The sequence below is a fragment of the Sceloporus undulatus genome, chromosome 4 (assembly GCF_019175285.1).
Source record: "Sceloporus undulatus isolate JIND9_A2432 ecotype Alabama chromosome 4, SceUnd_v1.1, whole genome shotgun sequence".
NCBI lineage: Eukaryota > Metazoa > Chordata > Lepidosauria > Squamata > Phrynosomatidae > Sceloporus > Sceloporus undulatus.
The window spans coordinates 219,757,709-219,775,788 of record NC_056525.1 but is presented as its reverse complement, the minus strand read 5'-3'; the positions used below and the strand labels follow the sequence as shown (position 1 = coordinate 219,775,788).

The 18,080-nt window shown below is 41.4% G+C and overlaps 1 long non-coding RNA gene across 1 annotated transcript in view; it reads right to left on the bottom strand.

The window, feature by feature from the left end:
* Window positions 1-595: 595 nt before the first annotated feature.
* The window catches only part of LOC121930114, a 35,977-nt gene continuing 18,492 nt past the window's right edge, over window positions 596-18,080 (bottom strand). Inside the window, exon 3 of the long non-coding RNA XR_006103821.1 lies at window positions 596-884. This is a non-coding gene — a long non-coding RNA (uncharacterized LOC121930114). The remainder of the gene's footprint in view (window positions 885-18,080) is intronic.

The window sequence follows — 18,080 nt, the reverse complement described above, 5'->3', positions numbered from 1 at the left end:
TTGAAACAGTTTACTAATTCTGATTTCTTTTTTAAAGTTAAACAGCCTTTGTTATGGCCATAGGTCCACTGTAAACACACCTGACCTACATTCCTACATATATATTTATTTGGGAGCAAGCTCCATTATACTCAGCAGGACTTCAATTCAGTTTGAAAAGTGATTGGACTGCAAAAAGATAGAGAAACAAGGAAATTGCTCTTTCTACCCACGAACAAGCTTCAAGATTTCTTGGCGAGAAGCATCTGGAGAAGTGTAAAGGACTGATCTCAATGCCTTGCAACAGCAATAAAAGAGGCAGTGCAAATGTATTTGGCACTAGTCAACATTTGTTGTATAAACCACCAGTGGTTTTTCTTCCGCTGGCAAAGGAAAGAAGCTGGAACCACATTAAAAGAATGGAGAGGCTGACAGATCTCCTTCACAACTTCAGCAAAGAATATGAGCAGAAGAACAAAGTGGTGGATTCATTCATTCATGGGGAAGGGTGGTGGAGTAATTAATTATCTGAAATACAGTAATTAAAATCCCTTGTTTTTTGTGGGCTCCTTAGTGAGACGACACTAGCAGCATACATTAAAAAAATATTAGAATAACCTGGAAATTATTGGAACAGACATTCACATGGCACTGACACTGAAAACGGTCCTCTGTCTTTTCTCTGCAAAAAAAAAATATGTAGCTCTGAAAATATTACACAACAGCAATGTTCTTTTGGCTTCATTTTTTTTAATGCAAGCACTGGATATTGAATTAACAAATGTGGAAAGAAAGGATTAACAAAAGAAGACAAAATATCTCATGGGACCGCTCTAAATAGTAGCTTCCTCGATGTATTTTGTTGTTGGCAATTTCAAGTCAGGTTGGATTAACCAGTGTTGATCCTGGAAACTAAAGAAAGTGTAAACATGTTTTTAAATAAATAAATATGTCAGATTATTTGGTGCAGAGTTTGTTCATTTGCTTTGCTTTGCTTCTATTTTTTTGTACTGAGCAGATTTGTACACATGCCTTTGAGTATCATATGCCTTTGAGAACAATGCAGTGGCTACCTAATACTTCACCTGCAGTAGTAATTGATTAGTTCTTTCCAGCCAAAAGGAGCACCCTGAGTACTTGGAAATAGCTAAGCAGCTCCAGAAAGGTGCTCCAATAAAATGTCTCACCTCCTATAACTTCCTGGGGTAATACCAGGACTAGGGACCTAATCGCACACACTTTTGCTCCCAATCTGGGCATGGGCAGGGAACATGTGTGGCCAAGTGAAAATGCATTTTATTGCATGCCGCACTGTCCTCAAGGTGGCCCCATGCCATTGCCTGGTGCTAAGCCATCCCCGATCAGGGCTCAGCTGCGTGATTTTGCTCTACTGGAAAGCTTCCGCCTTTCAAAATTCATGCGTCTGAGCCCTGATTGGGAACAGCTTAGTGCCAGGCAATGGCATGGGGCCGCCTTGAGGAAAGTATGGCATGTGATAAACTGCGTTTTCACTCAGCCACGTGCATCCCCTGCCCATGCTCAGATCAGGAGCAAAAGTGTGTGCAATAAGGTCCTAGGTCCAAGATATTTTGGTGCAAGAAGGAGCAGCAAAAGGTATTGCCCCATTTTTGTCAAGGTACTTTGTAGTACTGTTCTTCTTCCTGGCTTCTCTTCTCTCTGTCCCTAACTCTTCATCAGTAAGGCAACAGCTGTGATGGGAATGAACAGCTGCAACTGAAATGTGGGATTTGGAAGGTGAGGAAGTTCAGGTACCTTTGTCCTACTCATCCTGCTCCAAAGTCTGTTAAGGATTACAGTTACAGGATTTCTGTTCTAGATCCAGTCTAACAGCCCTAGGTCTTACATAAGTGGGTAGTGGAAGGGTCTTTAGACTGAGGTGTCATTAGTAAGGTGCCGGGGGTATAGACCACACCAGGTAACACCCAAAATGGGGTGACACCATTGCTTCCCAAATATCTTACCAGAAACGGGCTGTGGTGTTCACCTGCATCGCTTTAAAATGCTGAACAGATGGTGTGAGTGAGGTGAGGCTCAGTGGACAGAGAAAGGAGGGGCCACAGTTTTGTTTTTTAAAATTTTTTTTAATGTTTTTTTATTTTTTTATTCTTTTAAAATTTTCATTTAAAACATGACATCTTACCAAATTTTCACTTCAACCACATGATACTATGTACATGTAAATGTAAGTAGGAAGTGCATATGATATTGTAACATAAACATATGCATAATTCTAATTTGGCTAGTTGTTTATTTCACAACTATTAGCATTTAGTAATATACAGGAATTATGGTTTATGAATAACATTAATACCAAAAACATTACTAAGGTGGGTTACAGACCGCCTGTTTGGGGCGGGCTGCACCCGCCCCTTTCCCCGGTGTATCGGGGCCTCAGTGGCTAGACCGGCAGCCGCTTAGGCCCTGATCCGCCGCTTTCCAGGCTGCGGGGAAACGACAAAAGGCTGCTTCCCCGCAGCCTGAAAAGGGGTGTCCCTGGGGCTTCAAGCCTCAAGGACACCCCGCGGCGAGGAGGAGGAGAAAGGGGCCGCTTGGCCCCTTTCTCCTTTGGTCCACTGGGCACAGCCATGTGAAGGCTGCGCCCAGCGGACCAAACCAGGAAGGAGCTTCGAAACGGAGCTCCTTCCTGCTCCACGCTAAGGGCGCACTAAGCGCCCTGGTGTGGAGCGAGGACGTCACATCTGCGCTTCCCTGTATAGAGGCGGCATGGTTGTGACGTCCTCATGGCGGCGGCTATGTGGAACGGCCGCCGCCATTTTGTGCGCGCAGAGCACGCACTAGGGTTAGGGGGTGCGGAAGCACTGCCCCTTTCTAACCCTAGTACGTGCTCCGTGCGTACTTTCCTGCCCGTTTGTAACGGGCCTATGGGTTCTGAATGGTGTGGGAGGAGGTTGATGGGAGAAGTGACATTATGAGTTACAACACTGTGTGACACCAACCCTGGTGGCACCACTGTTTCAGACATACACACCCCATCCTGGGTCCCACTAATCCAGATCAAGTTAAGTGTTTCCCTTTGGAAAAGGAAACTAGAGTTTGGGTTCTCTGGAGTGAGGACAGAGGTGGGGAAACTTTCTGCTGCAGCTATTATTCTCAGAATTCCCTAATCATTCATGGATGGAGATTCTGGAGTCCAGGAATCAAATTTACTGAAGTGTGGGTGGGGTAAGGCTCCATTCTCCTCCCCTCCACCCCAATCAAAATCAAGATCTTTTCCCCTGCTCTCCAGCTGATGCTTCCTAAACCAGGTGGTAGAAAAAGTGGCAAGTCTCCCAGGTTACCATAAGCCATTGTGAAAGCCTCTAAGTTCCACAGGGTTGCTCATGTGTGCTTTTCAGAATTGCACCAAACAGTCCCACTGATGTCCTTGTGGTGTTTCTTTTGCAAGTGAGAATTGGCCATCTTACTTGAGCTCCATAAACCTGACGTGCATCTCAAGAACATTTTTGTATATACTGTGTGGGTGTCTTATTTACTCCCTACTGGAAGAAAATATATTCTTTAGCCGAATCCTTCCACTCAGACACGCTCTCCATCATCGAGGGACTGCTAGTCTCTTTCAAGGTTTCTAGCCTTTTATTTTTATTTTTTTGGTATCTATTTGCATTGCATCTGTCTCCTCGGTGTGCACATGTGTATAAATAAATATGCCAGCAGTGTAGCTTTATGCATTTTTTATTACTTTCAGATTGTGTGTCCTATAAGTAATCAAAAAGTTTGAAGTATGGCTCAATGTGTTATGATGAGTTTGTCAGGTTGCTCCAGTTTTAAAAGTGGCATTTTCTCTTTACCTACTACATTCATTTTTTTTCTTTTCTTTTCCTTTTCTTTTTTCTTCATGTGGTATGCAATAGTTTTGCAATACTGTCACAGGGTGAAGCTGTCACACAGTAAGGAAGAGGATTAGGGGTGACACCTCTTCTAGATAAGAAAGCCAGCTGCTGCTCAGTTTATGTACGTTAATTCACTTTTTTGCTCTTCTAAAATAGCTTATTGAATAGAAATGAAGCCATCAAGAAGGCAATAAATAAATAAAGTACACTCTCCCCACAAAAGCTGTGTAGGTGTAGAAGGAAGACTATATTATTCTGGCTGTGGGTTAGGAATGGTGAAGGAGGAGAAAGCCCACTTCTTTCATTCATATTCATATCAACAGTTATATCCTTATATATGATTTTAAAGCATTAAACAGTAATTCAGAGACAAGTTTGTCTTGAATCCCAGAAGGATGCAGTTAAGCACTTAGAATATCTATTAGAGTGACTAACAAAACAGAAATATTTGCATATTATGGCAAGATGTTTTGTCTTCTGCCTTCTCTTAAGCTGCTTTGAGTGAAAATAAGCTGTACCCAAGGTGGTACTTATAGAAAACAAGAGGATGGAATTTCCTAAAGTCGATAGATGATGTTATCTTTTAAGTTTAGGGAGACCAGAATGACATTTAGGTTGGGGATGGTGGTGTCACCATTGACAGGCATGTCATTATTAATTTTGACTAGTTGCAGATATGTGTTTACAAGACAATGAAAACGCATAACAATTTGTATTAGTGAGGAAGGTAAAATAAAAAGGATCTCGAAAATTTATAATTTAATTGTAAAGTTTGAATTGGAAAATGAGGCTATTAAAGAGTACATGATTAGATGGGCAAATGACATAAAACATAATATTCCTTTGGAACAGTGGGAAAGAACATGGAGGAAAAGAATTAAATATACATCCAATATAGAGATTAGGGAAAATTGTTATAAATCACTGTTTAGGTGGTATTTGTCCCCGAATAGATTATCTAAAATGTATAGTGGTATGAAGGACCAATGTTGGAAATGTCAAAATGAAGTAGGAACCTATTTCCATAGTTGGTGGTCATGTAAGAAAGTAAAAAAAATTTGGATTATGATTCATGAGGAAATTAAAAAAATAGGGAACTTCAATATACCTTTTGACCCAGTGATGTATCTACTTAACATAATAGAAAATCAGGAATTGGAACGTGAGAATGGTAAAATGTTGTTTTTGATGATTACAGCAGCAAGAATTGTCTATGCAAGAGTCTGGCGAAAGGAAGAAATCCCAACGTTAGATGACAGGAAAACTAAATTAATGGAAATATATGAGATGGAGAAATTAGCATACCTTTGTAATAATGAATCACTAGATGAGTTCTACTCAGTATGGAATAGTTGGATTATATATACGCAAAAAGAAAATGAGGGAAAAAGATATACTGTTTTGATGGACTAGTATCAAGGATTGGCATACTCACGTGGCAATTTAAGCTCTACAAAGTAATATGTAAATTAGAGGCAGATTATGTGATGATATAAAAATTATATTTGCGTTGAAAAATCAGGCTATAATATAGTTCGGGGGTTTGGAATTTAGAGTTTTGTAGTTGAAGGGTGGAGAAAGAGAAGTTGTGTTTAGTAGGAATATGTGGTGGGATAAGTTATGTTTGATATGTTGGTTATAACTTAAAATGATTTAAGCGGTAATAGTAATGTATTATTGTAATTAGATACCAAGTGGGGTACACAGCTGGGTTGAGTTATAGAGGAATTAGTATTCATGGTTAATAATAAACAGATATTAAGAGTTTGTATTGATAAGGATGATTATGGCGAACAGATGAGTAGCTGAGGAAGTAGGAAAGATGATTGTATCGAAATAACTTTTGTGTTGTGTTGTATATTTTTTGTATTTTTATGTTTTATAATAAAAATTTATAAAAAAATAAAATAAAATAACAATTTGTATTAAATAACAACTATTGCCAGCTGAAGCAGGTAACAACCTAACCAGAATGAAAAGAGCAAAAAAATAATAAATGAAATATTCCAAAATTGAGTAAATAAAAATAAATAACATTAATATGCATCAAGCAAAAGGGAAAATGTAGAAGACACTACTAAGTGAATACAAAGGTGCCTCTAACACACCTCCCCTCTTCCACTACTTTAACAGGAGAAGCTGGGGAGCTATGTCAGAAAATATAGATTGCAGATAAAATATTCTCAAAAGAAAATGCAAAACATCTATTTCTACCAAGCTTGCGGTGTAGAGAATCTCCTGTTGTGAAACCTGGAAGAAGGGGTATATAGTGAGGTGGCCATATTTGCAGATGACAGTAAGTTATTTAGGATGATGAGAGCAAAAAGAGACCGTAAAGAGTTCTCAGAGGATATGGTGAATGCAAATTCAATGAAAAAAAATTAAAGTGATAATACTGGGCCAAACCCTTCCCCTCAATTCACAAAATACACTGAAGGGGTGTGAGTTTGGAATAACTCATGAAGGTATCTGGAGGTAATTGCTGGTATCACCATGAAAATGTCAACCCAGTGTGTGTGGCTGCTATGTAATTAGAAAAAGGATAAAAATAAATAAACTAATCAATATCATATTGACCCATATCACATGAGAAAAGAAAGCCAGAACGGAGTGGGAAAGTAGAGGCTTTCTCCGTGGCTCTCTACATGATGTTGAAGCTCTTCTGTTCTCTTCTTGAGGGATATGGTCAGGAAAGCATGTCTTTTATTGCACTGGAAAAATCTGTTTGACAAAAGGTATGCTTTTATGACCATCTTCCTTGGGAAGAGAACAGAAGTGCTAAGCTGGTATACAAGGTGTCATGGTGAAAGCCTCTACTCTCCTGCTTCACTTCAGCTTTCTTTTCTTATGCAATAAGACCCACTGTTATTATGCAAAGTCATAGAAGAATATCGCACAGCATTCTGAGAACGTTCTGGGAACCCGATGGGAACGGAACACATTTCAGTTTACCGCATGTATGTGTTCCCATTGGGTTCCCAAAACGTTCCTGATGTGTTCCACATGCGTTCCAGGGTGGGGACGGATTAGATGTGTTCCAGTGAGCTATAACATTCTCAGAACGTTCCATAAGAAGTCTGTGCAGTATTCTTATCCATTCCCAATTCCGTTCTCTCATTCCTCCATCTCCTGATTGGCTGAAACAATGCCCTTCTCTTTAGTCCTCCAAAGTCCTAGAGTGTACTAAATTTTTCATTGCTCTCCCATGTATGACGTGCCGCCCTCTTTGACAAAACTAACATATATATATATATATATATATATATATATATATATATATGCGCACATTGGCAATATGGTTCTAAATGTTGTGTGTGTATATATGCATATATTTAAATATATGGCTCTGTATGTGTCTGCTTTCTGCACACACAGACACACAAATACACACACACACACACACACACACAGAAACTATACATAAAATGGCTAATGTGCATATTTGTGTGTGTGTGTGTGTGTGTGCATGTGTGTGTGTCTTAGTTTGTTCTGTGCACACACCCAAACACCCAAAAATACAGACATATTTATATAGATAGAATTCATAGCAGTAACTTTCACAGGTTGAATGTTTGCAAACTTAAACCGAGTCTCAAAAGTCCAAGATACAGTGTTTCGGGAATTGTCACAGTGACTGTGTTGCCAACGGATAGCAATGTGTCTAGAGACATTTTCTGTAGCGGTGTGTTAATGGCTCACCTCTGTTGGTTGTACACACCATACAGCATGATATCAGAGGGTGAGGGTTTATAGGACATCTAGGGACAGTGGATTCAGTGAGATGGATGACCAGACACTACAACAGGAACAATCGTCCCAGCGGAGAGGAGGACCCTGATGCAGTTTTGTTTTTTGCAAACATCTGTCAGCCTCAGAGGATGTGGTGGCTCGATTCCCTCCATGCTTTTGACAGATACTTCTGGGGCTGGGGCTGGCTTGGCATTGGGGGCTTCCCTCCCCTTTAGTTGACTGACAGAGAAAAGGGAGGCATGCAGGAAGGAATGTAGACAGGGATTGGTTGGTTTGGGTCAGATGTGGGGAGAGAAGGAGACTATTGGATGGCCAGGTTTAGGGCATTGAAGCCCGTGAGGCCATAGGGGAAGAGAGCCCTCAAAACGAAATATGCATGCGCTACAGCAAAACGTTCTGGGAACGTTCTCAAGAAAAAGGGATGCGCTGTGCGGTAAAATGTGTTCCCATAATGTTTCCATCACGTTCCACTTTCTTGAATGCGATAATACCTGTTCCCAGAACGTTCCCAGAATGTTCCATCTCGTAACATTCTGAGAACGATATGCAATAATCTTCATAGTGTGGCTGCATCTGGAATACCATGTAGAGTTCTGGTTGCTGCTCTTAAAAAGCATATTGTAGAGATGAGAAAGGTACAGAGAAGGGCAACCCATATGATTGGTGTAACTTCCCTACTATGGTAAATTGCAGTGTCTGAGGTTTGCTTAGCTTAAACAAAAGGCAAGTAAGGGAAGACATGATTAAGACGTATAAAAATAAGCATGTCTCATAATCCTAAAATTCATGGTCATCTACTGAAACTGAATATTGGGAGGGAGGATAGAGAAAAATAAGCAGAGTACAGTATGGAATTCACTGTCAACAAGATGTGATGGCTCCCCCCTTGGTTGGCTTTAAAGGGAGACTGGCTAAATTCATGGTAGATGAGGCAAGGGCACTGGCCACTTCAGTGGTATCAGTAGCATAGTGTGGTGAGTATGTACTGCACCAGGTGATACCCATGAGACAGGGTGACACTACAAGAGATGTGATGGTGGTGTGCTCACCACCCTGAGAAAAATTCATCTTGGTTGTCAGTGGTGGTGGTGTGGCCAGTGGTGAGTGCTGAGGTGCCTTTGTGTTGGCCTCTGCCATATTTGTCCTGCTGATTCCTGCCATAGCTGCTCTTGCTTCAGGGGAGAGGAGGATCCACTACACTTCTGCTCCTCACCTTGGCTGGGCCAACCATGTATTCTCAGTGAATAGTGGCACTCCAGCTAGCCAAGAACAAGGAGAGGGGAATTTTTGCAGACAGGGGGGCTTGTCCAAGGTCCAGCATATGCTTTCACGTGTGAAGAAGCAAAGTATTGATGTGGGTGGCATTGTGTATTGTTGCATGTGTGTGGGCTCCCCAATTCCCACAATGGCTGCCCCTCCACCTTCTGGCCTGCAAGGGGCATGGCCATGGGAGTCATACCATGAGCTGTACTGGGGTGACACCAATCCTAGTGATGCCACTGGGCCAATCATATGGTAAAACAAACAACAATCAAACAGCAGCATTGGCAAGTTTGGTACTTGGGTTGGCTATTGCCAAAGTTGCCTATAACACCCCTTTCTCAAATAAGAATTGAGTCTTCAAAGAATTTACTTCTAATAGATCCAATTTGGTGATGACAATGGAGCAGAGATTACTGAAAATGTTTGACATTCACAATTCTCTGTGTGTCGACTTTCATAATTGAATGGGATAAAATTAGTTCAAAGCACAATATTCAACAGAGATGGCCAATAGAACTGTCTTGCCTCTAGAGTTTTGGATATCAGAAACAACTGTGCTGAATTCAATTGGTGTCAGCACAGCATGAGCTGAGAATTATACCCCTTGTTCAATGAGACACTCACTGATAAGAGATTAATGGCTGAAAAGGATTTAAAATTCCATGGAAGGATTTAAAATTCTGTTCCAAGTGCAGGAGACAAACTCATTAAGCACCCTGTCAGACAAGGAATTAGCTCCAAATGTGTGAATGCAAATATTATAGGGAGAACAAAATGGCTCATGATATCTGATGACAACTGGGTTTCTTTGGGAACAAAAGCAAGGCCATTCTGTGAAACCAAAGGAGAAAATGAAACACATCCAGATAAAACCATTCTGTACTTTCCTATCTGGCAATGCCTTGTGGATGGAAATAGATATGTTTGTCATGGTTCTTCAAGCCACCAGCCTAGACCTTGGAAAACCATGAAATCATTTCTTAATAGGTTGGTTGGTTTATGCATTTCTACAAGCTTTCCCCACTCTGCAATAAGAAGACTTCTAGTGGTTTATAATTAAATGGAACAAATTCATTTGGTTAATTGTTTTAATTAGGTACAAAGTGAATAAAAGCATATAAATTTAAAAGATAGTTTAGAAAACATGCAAATAAAAGAAAATACAGTACCCACCCAATCATTAGTAATCTAATTAGTAATCTATCCCAGTAATGTCTATAGCAGTCAGTTCCAGTTTTGGATTCTCACAAGTTGTTCAATTTCCTTGAAGTCCCACCAGCATGCCCAAAGTTGAACAATTCTGGGACTTGTAGTTCAACAGTCTCTGGGAACTCTGGTTTGCAGTACACTGAGTGGAAGCAGCCCTTGTAGGTTTCAGACTTTTCTAGCCCTACCTGGAAGATGGAACATGGGGCATTTTTCATAAATATAAATAAGCAAAGGGCAAATGAATTGGCTCATTCTTACAACTGTCCAGCAGATGCATATAGGAAGGCCATAAGTAGATTTTGTTGTTTTTAACTCCTTTTGAATCTATCCATCTGGAATGCGGTCTTCCTCTTTTCCTATTGCCCTCCACTATACCAAGCATTATAATCTAGTGAGTCCTGTGTTCTCATGATAGGCTCATAAAACAGGACAGCCTCGGTTTAGTTCTCTTTACTTCCAGGTAGAGTTCAGGCCTGATTTGCTCTTGGACCCATCCAGTCATCTTTTTAGCAGTCCACAGTATTCTCAGAAGACCTCTTATCAAGCTTATCTCAAATGAGTTGATTTTTTTCCTATCAGCTTTCTTAACTGTCCAGCTCTCACAATCATACATCGAAATGGTTAATACTATGGCATGGACAGTCCTCACTTTAGTATTTAATTATATATCTTTACACAATAACAGCATTTTCCTGCTCATGTTCAGCAAGAGGTATTGAGAGGCATAGTGCCTTGGATACTAGAGATAATATATAGCCATCATCAAGCTGTCATGTACTTGGCCATTGAGCTACAATTCTTTTCCAAGTTCTTCCCTAACTGTCTGTGTAACAAGCTTAAAGTGAGCTGCTTTCCCCCTTCCTGTGCTTATCTACTGATTCCTATTGATTTTGTGCCATGATAATAGATCCTACTGGTCTTTGTCCAGCTTCCCTACAGTCCTTGCATGCTCTTTTAGTTATCACCTGCTGCTGTCCACAGGTTGAAGTCAACTTGATGGCAATTAGCAACAAAACTGTCATCTATACATCTATAACTGTCTCTTGGGGTTTTCCTTGCAGTTTAGCCTTTGTACATTCTGAACCTAAAGAGCCATGTTTACAGACTATTGTCCATTTCTGCAAAGGATACAAAAACCAATAGCTCCTCTTTTTACCAAGATATATGAATGCAGAAACAGCCCATCATCACACAAGTCTGTAATTGTACAGAAAGGATGCATCTTGCTTTGTGATCACAAACTGCCATGCAGATTTATGACACAACTTATGCAACTTACAGTAACTGAGTGTTGATAAATCAAGTGAGCGAATCCTCAAAGGTTCCCTGACACAGAGTTGGTTCCTGCATCCTTGAAAATAGACAGGGGTTGGTGGCGGTGGGGGGATGATCATGTATAAAAATAAACCAGCTGCTAACATCAAAGAGATGGTTTTGCTTAGTAGAGTTCCATCACTGGGTATCAGCCAATCAGCATCAGCACTATTCCTAGCATTTTATTAAAACTCTGAATTTGGAGCATTCATTAAATATACCCCAGCAATACGTGTATGTTTATTTAACATGTTCCAGCTGGCTGCCATCCAGTGACTTTGCAAACTCATGGTTCAAGGACTTTGATCTGTGTGGAACTTTGTAGATGCGGAAGGAAATGGGAGGAAAACAATAAGACAGAAGAACATCAGTTCTGGGGGTGGAAAACGAGGAGAACACTCAATGGAGTCAGAAGTGCCTCTTGATCTTGGAAGAGGAAGTGGGTAAACTCCCCCCCCCTTCCTTTTTGATGTTAAGCATCATCTAAATCAAGAGTTTTCAGTGAAGCATGTAAGAACTCATCTGGAGTGGTGAAAAGCCTTGGATTTGGTAGGAGTTGTTCCTGTAGGGATTGGGGGGGGGGGGGATAGTCTGAATATTGAAATGATGTTCTTCCCATCCCACTCTGTGTCTGATGAAGTCCCAAGACCAGCTGTGACCTTTGAAATCCAGGACAAGATATTTTTTAAAAAATTATCTTGCCTCTTGTGAAGACTCTTTGCCTCAGTTCCTCGACACTTCCAGACAGTCTCTGATAACCCCTCGCATTAGAAAAGATGGCGAGGGAAGGAAACCAAATCTCCCACAGCACAATGCAAACTGATGTATTTGTGGCATGACTGGATATGGGAATGGGAGTAATCACTGAGGCAGAGGAGCAGAATAGCCCAACTTTTAATGGGGACTATTGTCCATCTGGAGGAAAGCTAGTTAGGTCTTTCCCTGAACAGAGTCTCAAAACTGCCGGGTTAGACTGTGCTAATTGCAAAAAAAGAAAAGAAAAGCAAACAAATTTCCTCATTCTGGGCTGGTACTTAAACAGAATTTGTCCACAGATCTCCCTCTTTATCAGTGTTTCATGGTGTATACTCAGTTTCATGTCATGAAGTGCTAACACTGAGGCCCCATTCCCACTGGGCATATAAAGCGATGTATATCGTTGCGAGTCTGGATCAGATCAAGTTTCTGAGTCGTATTCGAATCAGGTCCATCGTTCTCATTACAAAAGGGAGCAAACGGACTCGGTTTTTCTTGACCCATGTTCTTGTTCCCTTTGATATTTCTCTGTTGTATTTTGACGTGGGTTTTTTTGTTCCTCGTTCCCATTGCCTTTCTGGAACAATTTTTTAAAAAAATCTGTCAATCAAGCACTTAGGCGATTAGACGTCACAGTGACGCCTAATCCCCCTTCTTCTTCTTCTTCTCCCCCCTTCTTCTTCAAACCACCCCAATATGCAGCAGCTATCCACCCCTTTTCTGTTTCAAAAAAGAAAATGAGGCTGGATGCAGGAGCCACATTCAGGGTTTGGGGTTTCTCTCTCTCTCTCTCTTTTTCCTTTCCGCTCACAAAAAGTTTTCATCAGCCTCCCTTTCTCCATATCCCTTCCGCTCTTTCCTTTCTTTTCCCCTCCCTCTGCAAAAACCCCAGTTTAACTTTCTTCTTCTTTTTTTTTTAAAAAAGAGTTTTACACACTCAAATATTTATTATTATTATTATTATTTGCAAAGAGAAGGAGAGAAGGATGGTTCTGTGGGGAATTTGAAGAGAAAAAAGTTGAGGGGTTGATAAGGTACATAAAGAGAGAGGGAGTTGTATTTCTTAGCGTTCCTCCCTTTAATTTTTTTTGGGGGGTGCTTAGGCAGCCTTAGGCCCTTTTATTACAGTTGGGATCCTCGGGGTTTTCCAAGGCAGAAAGAGGCCCCCACTTGCAACCCAATGGGGCTCCTCATGAGCAAGAGCCTCTGGTCCAGCATTCCTGCCTCAGAAGGATTTGGCGGAAGGCATTTCCTTCCCAGTAAGCCCCCACAAAGCTGAGGAGAGCCTGAGTATGGAGGCTCCTGGCCTCCATTGGTCTCCTCCCGCGCAGGGGGACCCTTCTTCTTCAAACCACCCCAATATGCAGCAGCCAGCCACCCTTTTTCTGTCTCAGAAAAGGAAACATGGCTGGATGCAGGAGCCACATTCAGGTTTTTTCTCTCTCTCTCTTTCTTTTTCCTATCCGCTCACAAAAAGTTTTCGCCAGCCTCCCTTTCCCCATATCCCTTCTCCTCTTTCCTTTCTTTTTCCCTCCCTCACCAAAAAACCCAGTTTAACTTTTTTCTTTAAAAAAAAGTTTTACACATCACCAGGGAAAGGCTACGCGAATGGGGGGAAATGGCTCTGGGAATGCCAGGAAAGAACAAAGCTGGTGACATCCCCAGGACAGCGCCTTGAACATTGCTTCTCCCCCGATTCGGACACCCTTGTCATTCCCATTAATTTGCTGCGGATCCAACATAGCAGCTGCAAAAAAAAAATAAAATAAAATAAAATAAAATAAAATAAAATAAATCCTCTGGAAAAGTGGTGTCAGGATAACCTGAATTATCCACCGCTGATTCGGGTTTTAGCTAGAGAAATCAATCAAAGTTGGATTGAACGCGGATTAAAATGGGAATGATTTTTCTTAAACAAGGACCGAGCATGAGTTCAAATGGGAATGATGTTCCTATAATCCAATTCTTGATTCAATTTATAGCCTAGTGGGAATGGGGCCTCAGTATCGCCATCCTGAATCCCATGTGAACTCACCTCAGATACTGAAAAAGTTTTTCTTTCTTTTCTTTTTGGACTGTAATTCTCAGAAATCCCAGCTCTACAAGGAATTCCCTTGTGCTGCTCCCAGGGCCTTTCTTCCAGCACAGCTATAGCAACTGATATGGCCACATGGATTCTATCTTTCATAGACTCATAGAGATGGAAGAGACTTCAATGCTCATTAAGTCAAACCCCTTGCCATTCAGGAATACACAATCAAAGCATCCCTGACAGATGGCCATCCAGCCTCCATTTCAAAACCTCCAAAAAGGAGACTCCATCATCCTCTGAGGCAATGTATTCCAATGTGAAACTGCTCTTAATGTCAGGAAGTTCTTTCTAAAGTTTCCTAATCTTTCTTCCTTGGCTGGACAGAATAGGAAAAGGTAGGGCCAAACACAAACTAGTTTAGCCAGTCCACACTCATTTGGTTCTTGAATAGGCAAGTACAGGGTGTGGAGAGCTGCTTCTGCCACCAGTGAAGTCATGATCCAATAAGTGGCAGAGGGTGGCTTCCATGGGGCAATGAATCCACCCTAGGCTTTAGTCTGGAGGAGCTAACCAAGGTGCTGAACCTGTTTTATAGTTCACTGCCCCACTGTATAGCTCCTTTAAAATGTGGACTAAGGTTGCATCCACATTGCATAAGTAAAGCAGTTTGACACCACCTTAACTGCCATGACTCGATCCTAAAGAATCCTGTGATTAGTAGTTTGATGAGGCACCAGAGCTCTCTGACAAACCAGGCTGAATACTTCACAAAACCACAAATGCCAGAATTCCACAAGAGGGAGCCATGACAGTTAAAGTGGATTTCAAACTGCTTTATTTCTACAGTGTGGCATGTCTTTGTGACTCAGGTCTAATCTGCACCGCAGAAATGATGTCATTTGACATTGTTTTCACTGCCATGGCTCAATGCTTAGGAATTCTGGGATTTGTAGTTTTGTGAGATGTTTAGCCTTCTCTGTCAGAGAAAAGTGGTTCCACAACAAACTACAAATTTCATAGCATTGAGCCATTGCAGTTAAAGTGGTGTCAAACTGCTTTATTTCTGCAGTGTGGCAGATCTCTGAAACTCAAAGTGAATTACCACTCCAGTGAGATGGAAGCCATGGGCCACCACTGGATCTAAGGAAAGCATAGGACCCTTTGAAATAACGACAAGAGCTGCAGCTTCAAATGCTCTACCATTCATCACTAGGGGAATCCAGTTTTTATACAATGTTCCCAACAGAAATCTAACCACCACATTTTTGCATATTCCATGTCATCTTCAGAGACTTCCCCATGTTCAGCTCTCATAAAACCTCAACTGTTGATTATGCTGATAGTTCTGATGGGAACAGAAGTCCAAAGCCAATGTGGGCCAATCACTTCCCATTATTTGGTCCAGGAGAGCAGTTCAGTGTTCTCAAAATACCATTGAATTGGCAGGTAAAAGCTTGAGGAGAAGACCCATTATTCCTCTTTGCTTGTTCCCCAAAAGAGATTTTAAACCAGCCACATCTTAACCCCGAAGCTGTGGTCAGTGGTGGTGGTTGGTGCATCTACACTGCTTTTAGGCCAGACTTTAAAGGAGATGTTGAAGGTTCTGTACCAATATAGGCGAATAACGATACACCACCTCTGAAAATGATCTGTTCTAAAATGCAGGAATCCTTCCATCCTGAAACATTGACATTTCTGGCCTCACGTGATAAAGTACAAATGTTAAATCTATTGATTTTGGCTTGCATGAGAGGGAAAAAAAACCCAGCAGGACAGAAGCTTCAGGATGACTCACAGAACATCAGGTCCTGTGATTCTCAGGTCCCTTGTGCTTCCGCAAGGTGTTTAAAAATCTACTTTTATTTGTTTTAAATCCAAGCATTGATTCTGCCAGGAGAGGGGGAATATCTGAAAGACTGAATAAAAACAGCTGTAAAATCTGACAGGATGAGTGTTTCCTTGTAAGATTTCCTTTTTTCAAAGTGGCAAATTCTGCTTCATGTCTTTTATTTAGCTAAGGTCTCTTCAGCTAGAGCACTTTGATACCACTTTGCCATGGCAGCATCCTGTAGAATCCTATGTCTTGTCATCTGGTGAGGCACTAGAAGTCTCTGACAGAGAATTCTTAAAACCACATGAGCCTACAAATCCCTGGATTCTGTAGGAAGAGGCACTGGCAATTAAAGTGGTATCAAACTGGTATAATTAGCTATGGTAGACCTAAGAGAAAAATCAAGAAGATGGTACTGTGCAAGAGATGTCCTGTTTGTTCCTTGTGTCATTCTTTAAAGTTCTGCATCAGTTTAACTGGACTTAAAATAATTAAACATTAAACATGAATTGACATGTATTGCAATGCTCTTTAATACTACACAGTTCTAGCTCTACCATTTCACTTTAACTGCCATGCAGTGGCATCACCAGAGGGATGTGGAGGATGTGGATTACCCTGGGTGACACCCTAAAGGACACCCAGAGCCAGTGGCATCACTATGTGGTGCAGGGGGTACGGACCACACAAGTGATACCATAAGAGGAGGTGACACCACTGTTCCTCTAACAATTACCTTTGGGCAGAAATGGGCTGTGGTATTCACCTGTGTCCCTTTGAAATGCTGAAGAGGTGGTGTGAATGGAGTGAGGCTTAGTGGGAGGAGAAAGGAGAGGCCCCAGTTTTTAAAATTTAATTTAAAATTTTTTTAAAAAAACGTTTAAAATTTTTCTTTAAAAACATCACATTTAACCACATTTTAACTTCAGCCACATGAAACTATGTATGTGTTTATGTAAATGCACTGAGGCTGTGCTATGATATCGTAATTTAAAGGTATAATTTTAATTTTGCTAGTTGTTTCTGTCACAATTATTGCCATTACATTCAGTAATGTACAGGAATTACTATTAATGAGTAATACCACTAAAAAAAAAAAATGACTAAGGATTCTGTATGGTATGGCAGGGGAGAGGGTTAATGAGGGAGAGTGACACCATGAGTTACCACACCAGATGACGTCAAACCTAGTGACACCACTGCCCACAGGGGAGTTGCACCTGGTGGGGTGGTACACCCAGAGGGACTGGCACAGCTACTGGGCAAATGAGAAAGGGAGCCTTCCCATTTGCCCAGCATCTGTGCTGGACCCTAAACAGGCCCTCCAGAGGCTGCAGTGGGACCTCCCTCAGTAGCCACGACTGCTTGGGGATGGCTGCTTTCAAGATTTGTTGTGACTGCAACTGCACCAGAACCTGAAGGCTTGGGGGTTGGCTGCCTTCAGCATCTGGCACAGCAGGAGCCACGCCAGACCCTGACGCTCCTTTGGAGGACACTGAGTGACACCAACTTGAGGAACACCACTGCTGCCATCCTATAGAACCCTGAGATTTCCAGTTTGGTCAGTTACTAATGCTTTGTGGAAGAGAATTCTAAATACTCAGGGATACTACCGATCCCAAAATTCCATAGGATGGAGCCACGGTGGTGAAAAATGGCATCAACATGATATAAATGTGTAGTGCGAAACAGAGTTAAGATTATAGCACCATTCCCATATTCTCTCTATGAGCAGAGATAATATATAGGGGACAGAATAGAGTTGTCATATTTCCTCTAATTTCTGGTTTATTGACTATAAAAGCATGCCTGTGTATGAGCAGCTTCTCTTTCATAGGCAGTATATGAGATCAGGATACCTGGGAAACTGGGGGTCTCACTCATGAGGAGTGGCTCTGCATGCTATATGAGGCTATTAGTCTCAGTTCTATGACTAGAGCTAGATAAGAGACAGGCTGGAACCCTAAGCTTAAATTTAAGAAACCCCAAAGCATTATATAAAAATGATCTGTTGATTTGCTCAGTGTCCCCTCATAATCTGAGACCCTAAATACAGTCGGCCCTTCTTATACAC